The sequence below is a fragment of the Pelodiscus sinensis genome, chromosome 1 (assembly GCF_052426305.1).
Source record: "Pelodiscus sinensis isolate ZL-2025 chromosome 1, ASM5242630v1, whole genome shotgun sequence".
NCBI classification, from domain to species: Eukaryota; Metazoa; Chordata; order Testudines; family Trionychidae; genus Pelodiscus; species Pelodiscus sinensis.
In genome coordinates this window covers 200925562-200944000 of record NC_143052.1, presented here as the reverse complement: position 1 = coordinate 200944000, position 18439 = coordinate 200925562, and the positions used below count along the sequence as shown (strand labels likewise).

The 18439-nt window shown below is 45.1% G+C and overlaps 1 long non-coding RNA gene across 7 annotated transcripts in view; it reads left to right on the top strand.

Annotated features, from left to right (window-relative positions):
* The first annotated feature begins 200 nt into the window (after nucleotides 1–200).
* LOC112547560 (uncharacterized) overlaps nucleotides 201–18439 on the top strand; it is a 72562-nt gene continuing 54323 nt past the window's right edge. For 2 of the 7 annotated variants that reach the window (XR_012898392.2, XR_012898384.2), the window contains exon 1: nucleotides 203–488. This is a non-coding gene — a long non-coding RNA (uncharacterized LOC112547560). Of the gene's footprint in view, nucleotides 489–18439 lie in introns of all 7 variants that reach the window. The other 5 variants (XR_003091324.3, XR_012898390.2, XR_012898415.2 and 2 more) reach the window with 4 other exon arrangements.

Below are 18439 nucleotides of genomic sequence, written 5' to 3'. Positions count from 1 at the left end.
TGCCAATTTACATCACTTCTCTCCCCACTTAACAAAGGACAGGTTTTTGCCCCAAAGTTTCATATAAAACTAAGCTTACTTGTGTGTGGTTTATGGGATCATCATGGGAGAAAAACACGTTTGGGTAGTTTTAGAATGAGCAGTCTTTCACTGATTGCAGCTTTTACTGCAGCTACCCAGGCTGGCCAAATGTCAAGTTTCTGTGAGATAGGAGTGGTTCCCAAAGGTCTCCATCCCACTCACTTTTGACCTGTGCTGGCTTGCTGCTGCAGGAACAAAGCACAGGTTGTGGTTCACAAGCCTTTTACAGGAAGCACTTTGACGGTAGCTATTTATAGGGGGGTGGCCTATGTCTCCCTCTGTCTTCCTCTGATGCTGCCGAAGAACTTACTACAGAACTGTTTTCCACTGGAAAATGCTGATTGCATGGAATCAGAACGTTCGGCGGGAACAGGAGCCCTTGCCTCAACGCTTCTGACAGAAACCAGGTAGGCAGGCTTTGCAGCAGCTGGTTTGCCAGCTGACTGGATCCCCAACTCCCCAGCTGCTCACTGGGCGGATGGGCTGGCTGCCTGGCTGCTTATCTCCCCAGGCACAGCATGCCAGCTCCTCCGCTGCCTGGCTGGTGTGTGGGCTGCTCACCCCCCCCCCCCCGGTGCTTGGCTGGCAGATGCCAAGACAGGAAATTGTGGAATAGTGCTGTCTCATTCCGCACTGGAACAAAATGAAACGTCATGAGCCTGAACCAACCCATGAAATGAAAATCCTCTGTTCTGCCAGTTCTATTCAATACTTTGCCTCATATTGGAGCCTGCATGTGCCTTCTTTTCAAGCTAAAATCTAATATTTCTATGCATTCCTTACTCATCCTTCAAAAATTCCTTTGTGCTGGTAACATTTGTCGTGAAGATCTGCTCCTGTAAGAAGCAGATGCCCTAACGCAGGGGTGGGGAACCTCAGGCCCAGGAGCAGGATGTGGCCCCTGGCTTACCTGGATCTGGTCCCCATGTCTCAGGGCTTCCTGACCCCTGCATTGGGGAACCTATGCTGATGCACCAGCTCCTCACACCAATCCCCCACGGGGCTGGAGCACACTAAATCTAATAGCCTGCCCCCCATCCTGGCACTTTTGGGTGAGAGGAATCGGGGAGTGTCTTTCTCCTCAGTCAGGAGCCATGTCAGGTTTGGGGGGGAGGGGGGATTGGGGTTTTTTTGGTTTGGGGTTTTTTGTTGTGTTTGTTTTTAGCTTCTCGTTTGTGTGCAGGCCCCAACTGGGTGTACGGCATCCTCAGTGCCTGCACTACCCCTTGGTTGTCTGTTGTTTTATACTTAGATTGTAAACTCTCTGGGGCAGTGAGTGTCTTTGTTTTGTTTGTAAGGCACCTAGCACAACGGGGTTTTATTCTGAGATGCTACAGTTATACAAATAATATTTATAACAATACTGACTTCAATGGGAACTGACTGTAGCCAGATCTACTCAGTGCGCTGTACCTCACAGGATCAGGGCCACACTAAAACCACTGTGAATGTAAAACAACTGCTATTCAGTAGCTTTACAGAAGCTGAGGTAGAGGAGCTTTGAACAGGAAGTTGTTTTCTTCTTGTGACATTTTACTTCTTGTTATAAACCACTTCTGTTTTTTTCTAGTAGCACCTACTGAACTCTCACTCCTGCAAAGCCTTCAGAGTCTTCTTTCAAATAGCTGTGCAGCAAGGGGGCAGCTTTGCTCCTGCCCCATGTGCATGGCACATATTCAAAGACTAGTGTTTATACACGGATGTCTGAACAGGGCTTCCCAACCCACATAAGGGTACTCAGATCAGCATTGAGTCATGGATCAGGCATTTTACATGCCTTATTTGGAGCATCTGGATGTGGGTTTTTGTTGTCCTTTTGAGACATGCCTTTTAAAAGTTGGGTCCTGTGACTCCAAACTTTTCCCTTTGGAAGAATGAAGATGGGGATTTGTAAGCCAAAGGGCAGGTTCACCAGCTAGGACAGTCCAAATAAATCCAAATGCTCATGTTCTCACACCCAAGGGGCCCTTTTTCCACTCCTGAGGAGAGACCCATACTAGGCCTTCCCCCATCCTGGTTTTCCCCTTTCTGATGCCCCTGCTTACATAGCAGGAGTCTTTATGTCTGGTTTCTTGTAGGTCACATGTTTGCTTCTAGTCAAGTTCCCTGAGCGAGTACAGCTCCCTGTTTTAGGAGCCCAAGGGCTGTAACAGGTGAATGTGTCCCCAGACCCTGTGCTTTCTGACAGGATTCAGGGATTAGTAATAGAGACTGTCAACACTAGATTATGGTTCAAATCCAACCCTGGTACGTCATGACAAAATGTATTACCTGCTGCCCCCAGTTTTGTGGCCTGTATAACAAAGAGAAAGAAAAATGGAAGGAAATGTCGACAATGTTTGCTGTGGAGCAGAGTTCATTTTATTTTATAATCCATTTGGTATTTCACAGAACTGACGTTAGAATAAGAAGGTTTGTAAAGAAGTGGTTTTCTGTGTGATAACTCAGGACACCATACAACAGTTGACTATTTTGTGACTGCAGCAAAGATAGAGACGTGGACTTGCTACTACCGCATCCAGGGGTGAAAGTAAACTAAAGTTTATTTCAGGAACTGTCCTATTGCAGCCCGAGCCCCTTCCAGATCTTTAAATAGCTCCCCAGTGGCTTTTGCCACAGCTCAGCTAGCTCTTGCCGGAGCTGTGCATCCGCTTACTTTCAGCTCTGGTCTTATCTGAGTTTCAGCAGCTGTGCTGATGATACAGAGACACAGCGTGGAATGGTCTAGGTCGGTATTGCTGTGGAGGCGTCCTTTACTCACCATCAGTTTTGAAGTGCTGCCCACTGTTGGGAGAGGGGTCACAATGCTCCGTGCAGGGTACAGAGAGCTCCTGCTGCTACCTGTCCCTCCCCACCTTGCGCAGAGGTAATGATTCTACTGGTTGATGAGAAACACGGCAGCATCCACTCCAGGCTGCCTTTGAAGGTGCCCCCTTTCCCGTGCCACAAAGCTGATTCCAGGAGAAGGAAGAGCCATGGTGTTTTAAACCCAGAGATATGAGGCAGAGAAGATCTTCATCCTCAATTTGGGCAGCACAACAGGCCTCATCTCCCTCCTCAGTGTTTAGAAGCCCTCCCACCCAAAAAACATCGCCCTTCACTCAGTTTAAATCTGCCTCTGGACACGGGAATGTAAAACTCACCGGCTACGTCTAGACTGCCATGATTTTCCAGAAATGCTTTTAACTGAAAAGTTTTCTGTTAAAAGCATTTTCAGAAAAGAGAATCTAGATTGGCATGGACGCTTTTCCACAAAAGCACTTTTTGCAGAAAAGCGTCCGTGGCCAATCTAGACGCGCTTTTTTGCGCAAAACAAATCTCAGCTGTCTTCACTGGCCCTTTTGCACAAAACTTTTGCACAAAAGAGACTTTTGCCCGAATGGAAGCAGCATAGTATTTCCGCAAAAAGCGCTGATTTCTTACAGTAGGAAGTCAGTGCTTTTGCGGAAATTCAAGCGGCCAGTGTAGACAGCTGGCAAGTTTTTCCGGAAAAGCAGCTGATTTTCCAGAAAAACTGGCCAGTCTAGACACAGCCACTACGTTTTCAGTGACTTCATTTCCCCTCTCCGTATTGTGCTGAGGTGGCACAAGCCATTTCCTCCGGCATGAACATTATGTTTCTCAGTTGTATGGTTAATCCTTAACCTGTACATTGCATCCCTTGCATCTCCTCTCTTCTAGCAATCACTTAGGATATTAGGTGTAGATTCCTCTGGCCAACAAATAAGAACTGATCCTGTGCAAAACCTTGAGAGAGGAAAGCAGAATGGAACCCTTCAAGGAGAAAAGTGTGTTATAATATAGAACACTAGAACGGGAAGGGACCTTGAGAGGTCATCGAGTCCAGTCCCCTGCCCTCACAGCAGGACCCAGTAATATCTAGAGTAGACCATCCCTGATAGACATTTATCTAACCTGCTGTTAAATATCTCCAGAGATGGAGATTCTACAACCTCCTTAGGGTTGAGTCCAGTCCCCTGCCCTCATGGCAGGACCAAGCAGTTATTACACAATTTCGGTTTTAATTAACTACTTTCCTGTTTTGCTTACCGCAAACTTACTTAGCCTCTATTTTATTTTTAGGTGAATGTGATCAGTGTAGATAATATCCATCACCATAAATTTAGCATGTTATAAAAGTGTGCATGCTATCTTCTTCATTGTTTACAGGCTAAAACTTCCTAGCACTGCTGAAGAAAAGTTGAGTCTCTATTCCAGATAAATGCGGAGTTAAAACTTTTACTCAGAATATTGGACAAATCAGAAAAGGCTACCATTTATTACAAGAGTTTGGCTAGCTATGATTGTTAACCACTTTAAATGAAATAGGCCGACTGGGTGACACAAAACCTTTCAGGTTTTCGTTTTCCCCTGGATAGCGTGGGCTTGTTTTAGTTACACAGGGTAAATACTTATTGCAAACTTGAAGCTATAGAAAATCCAGACAATGGGTCAGCTCCTCTGCTGGTATAAATTGGCAGCGTTCCATTGACTCCAGTGGAACTACTTCCCTGCATAGACATTTTTTAGTCCATTCCTGTAACCTCCATTCCTACTAGCTCTCAGTCAAAGATATCATTCCTTTTACGTGGAAAAAAAAATCAAGCCCCGTGGCTGTGACACAGAAGCCTGCATAGGTACAAATTTTCACAAGCAAGAGATTAGTTAGAATCAGTGAGCCTGACTCACCATTGCCTTGCACTTTGTACGCTCATTTGTACCTTTACCCCATTGGGTGTAAGACATATCAGATCAAAATGGTAGCATCTGACTGCAAGATGGCAAAGAATCAGATGTAATGCCTGGGAACATTATCAAAACCCACCAGGATGCCAAATTTAATTTTCACTTCGTTTGATCATAACAGCATTGTGGGGAAAATACAACTTCTGCTGTTAATTACACTGATGTAAATTTGGAATAAGGGTCAAATTCTGATCTCATTTGGAGATCAGCTGAAATGGAGATCGGCAGAAATCAGTTATTACTTTGGATTTAAGCTACTGAAATTCATAGCTGAATGTGGCTTTTCTATCTTTTATACCAGATATACTGAAGCACCTGCAAATGTAAATGTGATTCGTGCTTTGGCTTATCTGTATTGTACTGTTTATTGCTACACACTTAACATACAATACATTGCTGATGACTAGACCTTGGACTGGCTTGCTCTAGGGCGGGCTGCATTTTATCTTTGGAGCATGGTTTCCTGTACCTAAGGAACAAAAGAGTATTGCATTGGCAGGACCGCTGAGTCAGCCTTCAGAGTTACAGGAAGATGCAAAAAACATAATTGCTCCAATCATACTGTAGGCAAAGGTGTGGTGCAGCGAACTAGTACACAACATTTATGCAAAAAATAACACTTCAGCCTCTCAGCCATGTTGGAAAACAGTCTTAACATGCAATCTTAATTTATCACTGCACTTTCCCTCCTGAGAGACACTCCCCAAATTTCTCTTGGGAATATTGTGGGCTGGTGGAATAATGTGCCTTCTGATCAGTTTATCTTCAGCTCCAGTGAAGGTGCCAAAACCCAGTGCAGCAAGAATTAGAACATCACAGAGGAAGTACAAAAGAGTGTGCAGTTGTCTTTGCTCCTACACCACCATGCTTAAGTTCTGCACCCATCTCGGTTCAGCCAGAGGTGAGGATTGAGTATACAGGCCTGTAGCAGAGCAGACTCCATTCCCATTTCTTTGCACCTCAGAAGCCATCTCAGTCTCTACTCGCTAGATATCCACTGTGCCAGCATTCCCTCCATCAACAGCCTCACAGGCCCATGCAACTATTCTGAGTATTTACAATATTCGCTGTGGTTTAGGCACTCTCCTCAGGACCCAAGAGGAGCAGAGGTCTCTCTTGCCTAAGGTCTCTATGAGATTGGGCTTAGCTAGCCTTGTTCCCCTCCCCTTAGCAATAGCATTGGAACAATATTTGGGGTGGGATCTGAGCTTACCCCTATTCATACCTTCATCACCCTAGGTGGGGCCACACCTGCAGAGCCTTGTGCTGGGGTCAGGAGCAGGGCTCCAGGGTTGGTGTCCAGGACCCCTAGTAGCAGTGGAGTCCCCAAGACCAGGGGCTGGTGGCAGAGCTCCTGGGGCCAGTGGCTGAGACCCAGAGGCTGGTGGCCAGGATGCCGACAGCTGGGACCCCAGGGCTGGTGGCTGAGACTCTGGATGGCAGCAGAGCATCCAGCTGAGACCCTGGCTGGTATCAGGACCATCAGTTGGGATGCCAGGGCTGTTGGCCAGGCCCCTGGACAAGAGGCTGGCAGCCAGGCCCCTGTCAAGGGACCATTTGTGGAACTAATGGATGCAAAACTTGAGATTTCTACAGCAGCCTCCTGCATTCCTATTTCCTATGCTCTCCAGCACATCCTTCCTGCTTCTCCTTATCAGACTTAAACTGATGGGCTGACTGACTCATTAGGTCGCTGCTCCCCCAAGTTGATTAGTTAATTGACTTTAATTACTCCAATCAGTTTTCCGTGGGAGCAGGGGAAGGAACTAATGAGTGTCGGAGAACAGGCTGACCTGTTAACACAGTGGGCCCCACCCCGCAAACTTCCCTATCCACCCCTCTGCATAACCTACAGTTGGTTTGTTTCTGAACAGCACCCCCAGCACAGCTGTACATGCTCCTACTCCACACATTTCATTTCCTCTGCCTCCTGTCCCATCCTGACACCCAGCAGCAGGGCTGCCTACCATTTGTGGAGGGTAGGGTGCTCCAGTGGATCAACCTGTGTTTCATGCTGGTCCCATGGGGATATTAATGGATGGATCCTTCATAGAGCCCTGAGCACAAGGGGTGTACTTGACATGGTTCACCCCTCCCCCCCCAACACCTGCACCTTCTGAAACATCAGGGAGACCCTAGTGCATTTCTATCTTGAGTGCACCAGGTTCTAGCCCATCTTCTTGCTCCTCTAGAACCTTCTCCTTAGGTTCTGGCTGCACTTTCCCTCATTTATGCACCCCCTATCCATGGCCTCATAAAGACATGAGACTTCCTCACCATTCTGTTACTGGGTCTCGCCAAGGCAGCCAGCTGTAAAAGTAATAGGAGGTGGATGGATGGGGAGGTGCTTTGTGACGGTGGGACCTATTTCTGCTCCTCCTTGGGTTCATGTAGCTGAGCAGCATTCCTCTGGGCCATGTCTGCTGGCTCCCTAGACACCTCCGAAGAGACATGGGCATCGCCTGCAATTCTCTGCATGGTGTCATCTTCTGGTTTCTTGGTTTTGACCCTGTCACCATGCTGCTTCCTGTCTTATCATTTGTTGTCCCCAGAGGCAAGAGTAAGTCAGTGCACCCTCGTGTGGCACTCCCACAAGAAGCTGGCCAGCTGGGGCACTCAGCTACAGTGGGAGGGGAAGGGTACTCACAACCCGGCTCTGGCTCTCGGGGCTTCCTACTGGTTGCTGTTGTCAGCAGCAGGAAGCCAGGCAGGTTAAAGGGTCTGGATGGGTAGCACCCCACCCCCCAGGACTGCCCCAGGCTTTCCCCTCCACTGCCATTTCGGGGGCAGGGAGCTGCAGCCACACATACTGGGTCCCTGTTGCTTTTATTCTCCTTCCTCTGACTCTCAGGGAGTGAGGATAGTGCAGAGCCTGCTGCATTCCTCTTTTGACCATCCTCTGGGCAATTGGGAGAGAGAGGGACATAGCAGGCTCTGCACATTCACCTTGCTCCCTCCCTGATAGAGGAAGGAGAAAGAGCAATAGGCATCCAGTATGTGTGGCTGCAGGCCCCGCCATGACACCTTTAGCCCCTCACACACTCATCCCTACACACACCCAGCCTCCTGCCTTGATCCCCCTAACCTCACTCCTGCACCCCCCATACCCACTTCATACTTACATTTCTTACAGATGGGCTGCTTCTAGACTGGCATGATTTTGTGGAAATACTTTTAACGGAAAAGTTTTTTCGTTAAAAGTATTTCTGCAAAAGCGTGTCTAGATTGGCATGGATGCTTGTGCGCAAAAAAAAAAAAAAGCTCTCTCACTAGAGCTAGAGAAGAGCTGACTGGGAATGGGAGTAGTAAGATTCACTTGAAACCCATGAGGACACACGTTCCTATTCCCTACTGCAGAGCCTCTGCAAGGCAAAGTGGGATGAGCTATGCCTATGTGCCTAGCACTGTGGAGAGAACATTAGTGTTCCCGTGGCTTTCTGAGGGATGAGCTCACTCAGAATGAATGCTAGTCAGGTGCTTAATTCAGTCAGTTAATTGCCATTTGCATGCCAATAAGTACTGCCTCTGTGCCTGGTGAGCACACCCAGTGATAGCACAGGTATTTGTATTAGGCTGTGTCCCTGCACGGATTGGGCAAGGTTCTGTGGCAGCTGTGCTTAAACACTGCTGATCCTTCTTGGAATGGGTGGGAGAATGTGAGTAGGGGGACACGGCATTCTAGACTTGATTCTAACAGAGAGAAATTGGTTGTGAATCTGAAGGTGGAAAGCAATTTGAATGAAAGTGACCATGAAATGATAGATTCCCTGATTCTAAGGGAAGGGAGGAGTGAGAGCAGCAGAATAAGGGGAAAGGACTTTAAAAAAAAAGCAGACTCTGACACATGGCAAGTAGGGGCCAATGGGAAAGACATGGAGGGGGGAGAAGGAGTTCCGGGCAGTTAACTATTTCTCAATGAGACAAAATTAAAATCTCAATAGCAGACTCTCCCTATGCAAAGGAAAGAACTCCAATATGGCTTCAGCAGGAGTTCTTTAGTGACCTGAAAGTCAAAAAGGAATCCTTTAGAATGTTGAAATGTGGCCAAATTGCTAAAGATGAGTTAAAGAGAACAGCATGAGCATGTAGGGACAACAATCAGACACCCAAGGTACAAAATGAGTTACACATAGCAAGGGTCATGCAAAGAAACAATAAGAACCAGTTGCATAAATACATTAATAGCATGTATTTAGGTTGGCTGGGTCCAATGAAATTCATTCTTGTCTACTTTAAGCAATCCAAGAACCATTAGCAATGATCTTTGAGAATTAATGCAGAATGGGTGAGGTCCAAGAGGACCAGAAAAGGGCAAACATAATACCTATCTTTAAAAAGGTAACAAAGAGGACCTGGGGTATTATAGACTGCCAACTTAAATTCAATACCTGGAAATATATTGGAACAAATGATTAAACAATCAGTTGGCCAGCACCTACGGGATAATAGGGTAATAAGTACAGCCAACATGGATTTGGGGAGAACAAATCATGCCAAACAACCTAATTTCCTCCTTTGATAGGGTAGCTGGCTCAGTGGATGGGAAAAAGCTATAGATGTGTTAAATCTTGCTTTTAGCAATGCTTTTGGCACTGTCCCACATGGCATTCTCACAGGCATACTAGGGAAATGTCATCTGGATGGAATTATTATAAGAAGGATGCAAAACTGTTCAAGAAGTAGTTATCAATGGTTCACCATGAAAATGGAATGATGTATCAAGCAGGGTCCCACAGAGGTCTGTTTTGGGTACACTACTATTAGGTGTTTTCATTAATGACTTGGATAATGGAGTGATGGCGGGGTGGGGGGAGCACTGCAGATTTCACCAAGCTGGGAAGGGTTGGTAGCACTTTGCAGGACAGGATTAGAATTCAAAATTACCTTGTCAAATCGGAGAATTTGTCTGAGCTCAACAAGATGAAATGCAATAAATACCAGTGCAAAGTACTACGTGTATAAAAGGAAAATCATACACATAAGTACAAAATGTGAAACAGTGGGCATAGGCAATAAAGCTGCTGAAAAGGATGAGAGGTTATAGTGGATCACAAACTGAATATGACCCAACAATGTGATACATTTGTGAAAAGGCTAATATAATTCTGGGGTGTATTAATAGAACCATCTTAGCCTCAACAGAAGTACTATGTCCCATTCTGAGTGCCATGCTTTAAAAAATTTGCAAATACATTGGAGCAAGTCCAAAGGAGAGCAACAAAGATGACAAAGGTTTAGAAAACCTTCCTATGAAGAAAGGCCCTAAAAACTGCATATGTTAGTCTTGAAAAAAGAAGACTGAGGGAGTACCAGGTCACAATCATCAAATACATTAAGGACTGTTATAAACAGGACCACAAGCCATTGTTCTCCATGGCCACTGAAGGACAACACATCATGGTTTAAATCTTCATCAAGAGAGATTTAGGTTAGATATCAGGAAAAGCTTTTTCTAACTTTGTAAATACTTAAGCTCTGGAATAGGCTTCCAGGGGAGGTTGCAGAAACCCTGTGATAGGAGGCTTTTAAGAAGAGATTGGACACCTGCCAGAGATTATCTAGGTCAGGAATGGGCAACTTTAAGGTAGTGGATGGTCACAAAATCCCTTTGGTGGGCCAAATAGTTTTTAGAGGCTATGTCCCTATCAATGGGCAGCAACGAGCTGCAACAGATGTCAAAGCAGGCAGCAGCAACAGCCTGATCATGCTTTGCTTCTGCGTTAACAGAGTGCTCTCATAGCAGTGGTGGCAGCACCAGCATGCCTTCTATGGCCTACACCAGGTCACAAGCACCTCATAGAAGTTACAAGAACAACATGGTGAGGAAAGACTCTCCTTTCTCTTACAGTATATGGGGTAATGGGCTGGTGAGTCAAATGACATGTTCAGGTGGACCAGATATTGGGTCACCAGTTGCCCATCCCCAATTTAGGCATACTTGGTCTTTCCTGAAATAAATTACCTCTCAAGGTCCCTTCCAGCCTGACAGCTCTGTGTTCTTTGATTATATAATGATGTGTTGCAAAAATCTGATGCACATTTGTAATCCTCCTCAATGAGGTTGCACCCATGTGCTTATAGTTCAGATAGATTAGATAAAGTTGTAACATCCCTCTCTGTCAGTACAGCTCTTGTTTCTAATCTAGACTGTTAGCCTGTTTTTTCTTCCTTTAGAACTCAGTGCTGTGAGGTGCTGAGTCTTCTGTAGTCCCCTGACTTCAATAGGTTCATCATAAAGCAGGATCTTGCCTTGACCTTGCACAGTTTTTTGTGCTGTTGACACCAATGGGAGAAGGCTCTAACCCAAGACTTTCAAGTGCTGCTCCCTGGTGATATGTTTTCCATTTTTTCTCTAATTTTTCCCTCTTAAGTACTTTGTCACCTTCACATCAGCAATATCTGAGCATTTCACATTCTTTACTGTCTTTATCCTCGCACCGCTCTGGGCACATCCACTCAGCAGGGATAAAGCTGAAATAAGCAATGCAATCTGAGCTACGTCAATGCATCGCTTACATTGAAATAGCTTATTTCAGCTTTTGGTGCTGTCTGCACAGCAGGAAGTCTGAGTTAGAGCACTTTTCTTCTGACTTCCCTTACTCCTTGTAAAATGAGGGTTACAGGAGTTGGAATAAGAAGCCCTCCAGCTCAACATTATTTCCACATTATGTTGAAATAACTGCTTGCTGTGTAGCCCTGGACTATGTTATTCTGAAATAACACTGCTGTGTAGACATATCCTCTGTGAGCTAGGGCAGTGTGATTGTCCCTGTCTTACAGATATAGGGCACTGGGGCACAGAGAGGCAGATGACCTGTTGAACATCATAAAGCAAATATGGGCCAGAGCCAGTCCCAGACTATTGGCCTAGCACTAGCCTTCCTTCCCCTAGCCCCTAATTTAGATAAGCAGCTTATAGACCCAAAACAGTCTCATTATGAACCAGATTTTGAGCTGGTGTAAATCACAGGCATGCCATTGATTTAACTAGCTCTGCCCTGATTTATACCAGCTGTATATCTGGCCCCAGTGTTTTTAAATTAAAATAATAATCAAAAGCCGTGTGAGAGAATAAATGTCCTCTGTCTAAATGGAACACACACTCTGAGGAGAGGCGTTAACATCATTTATTTGGTATTTGCTTAGTGCTGTCAATGTGCTCAGTGCTGTACAACAACAATAAAACCAGTCCCTGCCCTGAGGAATTCACAGACCTATAAAAGACTGACTCCAATGGGGAATGCAGGGCTGAGTCAGACCTAGTGTTTATTGGTTTCACTTGCAATGAGAGATTTGCATGAGTAATGAAATATCACCTCTCCTCTTCGCTCTTAAAAAATTTCCATCCAACAGGCACTGAAGATTTGATTGAAGAGGTAGGAGGAGAACCATGAGGACAGAGTTTCCAAAGCTAATGGATTACAAGGTATCTCAGAGAGAATCTTTCCGTAGGAAGTTACCAAGAAAGTCACCACTTACATGAATCAAAATATTCTTTGCCATCCAAAACAACCCTATTTGACTAATGACTGTTACTAAGAAGACCAGGTGCCCTAACTATTTTATTCAAAAATTTACTCAGAAAAACCTTGTCTAATTCAACCAACCTGCTGCAAAATAGCCACAGACTTACTAAACTACATTTCCCAAAAGGCCACAGGCCTACCCATGGTCAAAGTTCTTACTGTCTTCCTAGGTAAATGGATGCCCCAAATCCTTAGTGATGCTTCCATTTTAAAAAGTGGAAGGCTGCAAGGGGGATAGCCAGGGTAAGGAGCAATTTTCCTTCTCACTGCAGGTATGGCCACAAACTCTTTCATAGACAAGGTACCTGGCACAGTACATGATGATATTCACACATGCAAAACCTCTCCAAGTGACATGATAGAACTATACTTTTATAATTAGCCAATTTGTTATTTCTAGGGAAGAGTAAATAGCCTCTTAGAATGGTGGGTAGAATTTTGCAAGGTTGTTTACAACTCTGTAAGTGCTCGGTATCATAACTGATGTCTGCTGCCTGCACAATGAATAAGCAAAAGTCATTTACATTCCCTTTCACATCACATAGGCAGCGATCTGCATAATCTGTTGCATGCATCTTCACCCCCTTAGCTGGGCACTTATGTAACACAATATTGACAGCAAGTGTTTAGACCACAAACAAATTATATTTGCTTGGCTGATTGCAGGCCCCCATACCTGTCTAGCCATGATTAAATGTCTATGATATATTGAGAAAAAAATCTTAGACATGGATTAAAAGGCTGTACGCCCCCACAAAGGTGTTTGAATGACATGATTGCTGGGAGAGTGTAGCCTGAGTGGTTTGATATTGCCAGGGACTTCCCCAAGAAAGTGCGGGGTCTGAGGCAGAGGTGACAAATAATGTCATTTCTTGACTTCCACACTGGCCAATTACACCAGTCCACGGGCCCCTCCCCCCCCCCAAAGTGCAGGGTCCAGCATGGTTGCCCCAATTCACCATGTCTTAGGGATGTCTCTGGGCATTGTCTGAGAGTCCCTGAGGCTGTCTGTAGTTATACCACAGCGGGACCCTAAAGGGGCTTGTGATTTAAAAAACAAGAGCATGAAATCACAATATATGTCCTACGAGAAATTGTCATACTCCACAGTCCTAATCTTGTACCCCTTATATCACAGTTTCATGGTAGCTGTACTTGTATTCTCCCCTCTTCTCAGAGATCCACTTCAGGGATGTACTATCAAGTGTCCAGCTGCCACCTGTGTCTAGATAGGCACCCTTGTCCAAGGTTCTTCTGACCAGAGCTTTTAAGGCTGCATAGTTCCTGACCTACACAGTGATATCTCCAGCAAACCAGTCTGCCTAGCAGCCGGCACCTGTGCTTTGCTTCCTCTCTGTGGGCTACAAACCAGGTATTGCCCTCAATTACAAGGTACCTCACAACACTTTCTAAGCAAGCACAAGTATTCATAAGGACAAAGGATTACAAACAAAACATATAAAATAAATTTAAACACATGCTAACCAAGCCAGGAGTCACACTAGCTGGTCAAAGTCTAGCCATCTGTTCAGCAAGGGGTAGGGCACCCCATGGGCAGAAAAGCTTGTCCATTTTCTGCAGCAGAATGAAGACTCAGAGTCAGCTCAACCCCCAGAGCCTTGGCTTCTGGAAAACCCAGTTTGAGTCAGTGTATACAACCCTCCTCAGGGGTGATACCTCTTTGGCGCTATTTACCTTAAGCACTTCCATACACAGTGGTTTTGGTTCCTAGAGGAATGGTGGTACCCATTCCCCTGGATTTGCACACAGTCTCTGGCCCATGTGGTCTGTAAAGATATTTCATTTAAGAGCAATATCTGTCACACACTCTCTACACCCTAAAATTACACTGACATTAATGGGAATTTAGCACCCTCACTGGATGCTGTAGGTGTGCACAAATCCAGCTAATTTAGGCTGAATTTTCAGCTTTATTTTATACATTTTCATGCACAATTTGTATTACTTATAGTTGCTGATCATATATGTATGATAGATAATAATAAAAAGGTACAGTGGAAAAATTAGGGGCCCAACTTACTGAATTGCAGTGCAGCAGTAATCTCTCCTGTGCTTAATGATGATTGTCTCTGTCTCACAGGGGCGGATATAGGGCAGGGCGAACGGGGCGGTCGCCCCGGGCTCCAGGCCTCAAAAAGCCCCGCGCATGCGCCATGGTGCCACCGTGCATGTGCATGGCGTCACTGCGCATGCGCCGTGGCAAAGGGGGGCCCCACGGAAATATACTGGCTGGGGCCCCGCAGAACGGTCATCTGCCCCTGCTGTCTCAGATCCCGTATTCTCTGTCTCTGGTCTGGTTTCTCCAATGTGGGTCCTTAATATTTACCCCACTCCACAATAGCTCTATTCCAATCACTGTGAAGCACTGTGTCTTGCATAACCCATACCATAAATGCATGCAAGATTCAATTTACATAACTTTTTCTATTCTATTTCCATGTCACCATCGTTTTCATGTCACCTCGCTCCTTTTTTCTCTAATGCAGGGACTTTTTAGCCTTGCATATATTTTGTTATATCGATTAGCTTTCTCTTACCTTTGCTCTGTGACACAGAGCATTCCATGAGCAAAACCTCACCCTGGTCCTGTCAGCTGTAAGTAGCATCATTTAAGCAAGACTGCATTATAGAAAGTCTGGCAAGACAATACTCATGCCAAGCAAAGACTAGGCCAAAACCTTGGCATAAGAATAACCCTGACTCATCCGTACTCATTCACTATACATAGTCATAAACTATTAACATTAAACTCACAAAATATAACTGAGTTTTACCCGTCAGCATTTCTTTGTCTTTGACTGTCATAGTTCAATACATGTATATCATCCTAAATTATTCATTACCATAATCTTTATTTTTTTTATTTGAGTAGGAAGGACATGGGAAACAAGCTGACCTGAATATCAGCATATTTTTGTCTTTTCCAAACATGGGTTTCCAGGATTTATTTTTCTCAAAGTCTAGCGCCACACTGGTAAATCATTAATAAGCCTTGTCAGTAATCCTGCCTGTTTCGTTTTGAGGTGCTTTATTCAAGTTAAGGCCTGGGTATTTAATTGTTCCCCATCAGGTGGTCCTGTGTGTTTCTATTCTGTAGGATTATTTGTTGGAGAAGCACAAGAATAAGCAGACAAAATACTTGTGAAGCGTCACTTTGATCTCATGTATCGTTTGCTGCCGGGGAGCAGAATTACGATGTCAGAGATAGCACCACTAATGAGCACATCGTTCATGGTGGCTTATTTGAACAGTTCAGCTCTGTTAGTCAGACGAAGTAAAAGCTGTTCTTCTTATAAGCGATCTAAGGGCAGTTGTCCTCAAATTATATGCAGAGGAATGTTCAGAGGGGTGAACGTCAGGATCCAGGCCAACCCCACAGGGTGTAGGAACTGAGCATGACCCAGCCCCACTCTGCCCCCAGAACACCTCTGATACCAGTCACAGCTCCACTCTGCCTCCAGGACAGCACCGCCTCTGGTTGTAGCTCTTCCCTTTTCTCCAATTCTGCCCTCAGCTCTGCCTTCAGCCTGCACTCCTCTGCTGAGCTAACTGCAGTAATGGAGAGGGGGGACCGGCAGATTCCATTACTGGTAAAGGAAGGGGTGTGACAGGAAAAGTTTGGGCACTACATCTTAGGGCCAAAGCTGTGCCAGACCTAGGGTTTGCAAGGCTCTTTGCAAAACAACCCATCAAGATTCCTTCATATGGTTGTGACCATTCCCACTCCAGGTTCTCGTGACGACTGCCACCCATCTGCCTCTGAACATACTTCAGTGCAGTTTTGCAGATTCAGGTGACTTCCCTCCCCACAAACATTCTGAGGCCAGGGGAAAGCAGGTGTGGAGAGGTAGCACAGTTTTCCAAGTAGGGAGCCCTGAAGAGAGCAGTTAGGGAATGAGTCACTGCCATGATTTGCTGACACAAGTCTGTTTGGATGGTGGGTGGCACCGTGGCTGGCAACAAGGAGGAGATCGTCTCTGCTGTTGGACTTCATAAATTATCTTTAAGACCTATGTTTCTGTGGGTTGTGTGGGCCTATGTCTGCCAATGTGTGTTTGCCTCTGGCATCCTGACTAAGAACGACAGCCCTTTGGCTACATCATAGCTGCATTATTTTACTAGCTGGCAATGAGATTTTGGCCATGTGAGAGGCACATGCATGAGCATGTGTTTATTTCTTAGAATTACATCAGGACTGGGCCCTAGTAAATCACAAAGAAGCCACCAGTACCTTTAGCTGGGAGTGTGGTCAGAGTAAGGGACTTGATTCTGACAACATCATAAACTTAATCCGGACACCTGCAATAGTATTTAATCTAGCTTTTGTTCTTTGGGCTGTCTGTCGTGTGATCTAAATGGTCCACTAATCCACCATCCCCAGACCAATAGGCACCTTGAGAGTTTCCAAAAGAGCAAGCGTTTCTGGTTTCCACTTTCCCTATGCCAGAAACCACTCCTGATACCTATCAACTTTCCAGTGGAGAAGGGACTAAAAATGACTTCTGGTCTAAAATCTTCACTGCTCCAGAGGTGAGGCTGGGGGTAGGTGAATGACATGCAGTAGTAAGAATTCCACATCCATACCATCAGCCATTTCCTTCCCTCAGGCACTTCCAAGTCCTGTCCTCTACACGTGATGCAGCAGAGCAGTGTTTCTGAAAGTGTTCCACGGAATCACTGAGAGAAACACAATAACTGGCCGCCCCGGTTTGTTTATTTTCCAGCTCTGTGGCCAAAGAGTCTCGCAGCTCCCATTGGCTCCATTTCATCCTTTGCAGCCAAGGGGAGCCGTGGGAAGTGGCGTGGGCCGAGCCACCACTTCCCGCTGCTCTGCTTTGCTGCAAAGAGCAAAATGGAGCCGATGGGAGCCACGTGGCTCCATGGCCATGATGCTAGTAAATAAACAAACCGGGGCAGCCAGTTAATGTGTTTCTCAAAGTGCTTTCACGGAACACTTTCAGAAACACTGCAGTACAGCATTCTAACATAGAGCTGCTGTCATCAGATAAGTTAAGGAGGACCAAGTCTCAAAACCAAAACTAAAGAAGACACAGAACCATCTGCATTGACAGCATTGTGAATAATGTGTTGTGTCCTGAATGTTTCCCCCTTCCCTTCTGCAACCTGCTGCTTTTTAAAAAAAATAAAAATTGGAGCAGCTAATAAAGAGGACGGTGTGTGTTCATTGGCTCATGGTTACAGAAAAGGTGTCAGACCTCTGCAATACATTATTTCCTTGAAACATTAAATATCCATAGAGCTGCCTATCATGAACACTCCCTGTTGCACAGATGGAAGCAGCAAAGCAGAAGATCTGTGAGGTCTGGATCTCATGCCATACAAAAGGAGCCCTTTCATGTTACACAAAGTTTCCACACAGGGTCTGAAATAAATTCCTTTGGATCAAGGGGAATCAATTTTATTCAAATTGCCTACAGTCAAATGAAAGAAAATATAGTTGTTAGTCTTAGGGAAATAGGTTGATATGGATAAGCTGTCCTGGGCTTCTCCTCCCTCCCTTGCCTCTCACGGCTGGAGAAAGTCTCAGAGGTGTAGCTGTGTTAGTCAATAACTTTAAAAATGAGTAGTCCTCTGGCACCTTAGAGACTAATATACATCAACTAAATATAATCCACGCTTTATGTTATATTTTTCTTCCTCTGTATCTGTTTACATGGGCAAACCCATATTTTCTTTTCTAAATCATGGATTTTCATCATGGTAAGGATTATATTTTGGATGTGTGGTGAGAAAAACAGTTACGTTATTTCTCTTATAAAGCAGCATCAATCAGGGGGTTTTGCTTGTTTGCTTATTTGGGCTTTTTTTTCCCTTGAAAAGCTCAAATTTGAGCTGGAGCCAATCTGCATCCTTTTATCAGAACCCCCTAAATCTGATTCTGGGGTTAGATAAAATGTTTCCATTTTGAACTATTGTGTTGTGGATAAAAATGATTTGATTCCCCTTAGAGTGTGGTGAATGTTATTTGCTCTTTGTGTGCAGGTGTTCTATTAGATCCAGAGGAATTCACTTTGGATAATGGGGAGGGGAATATGTGAGAGCTC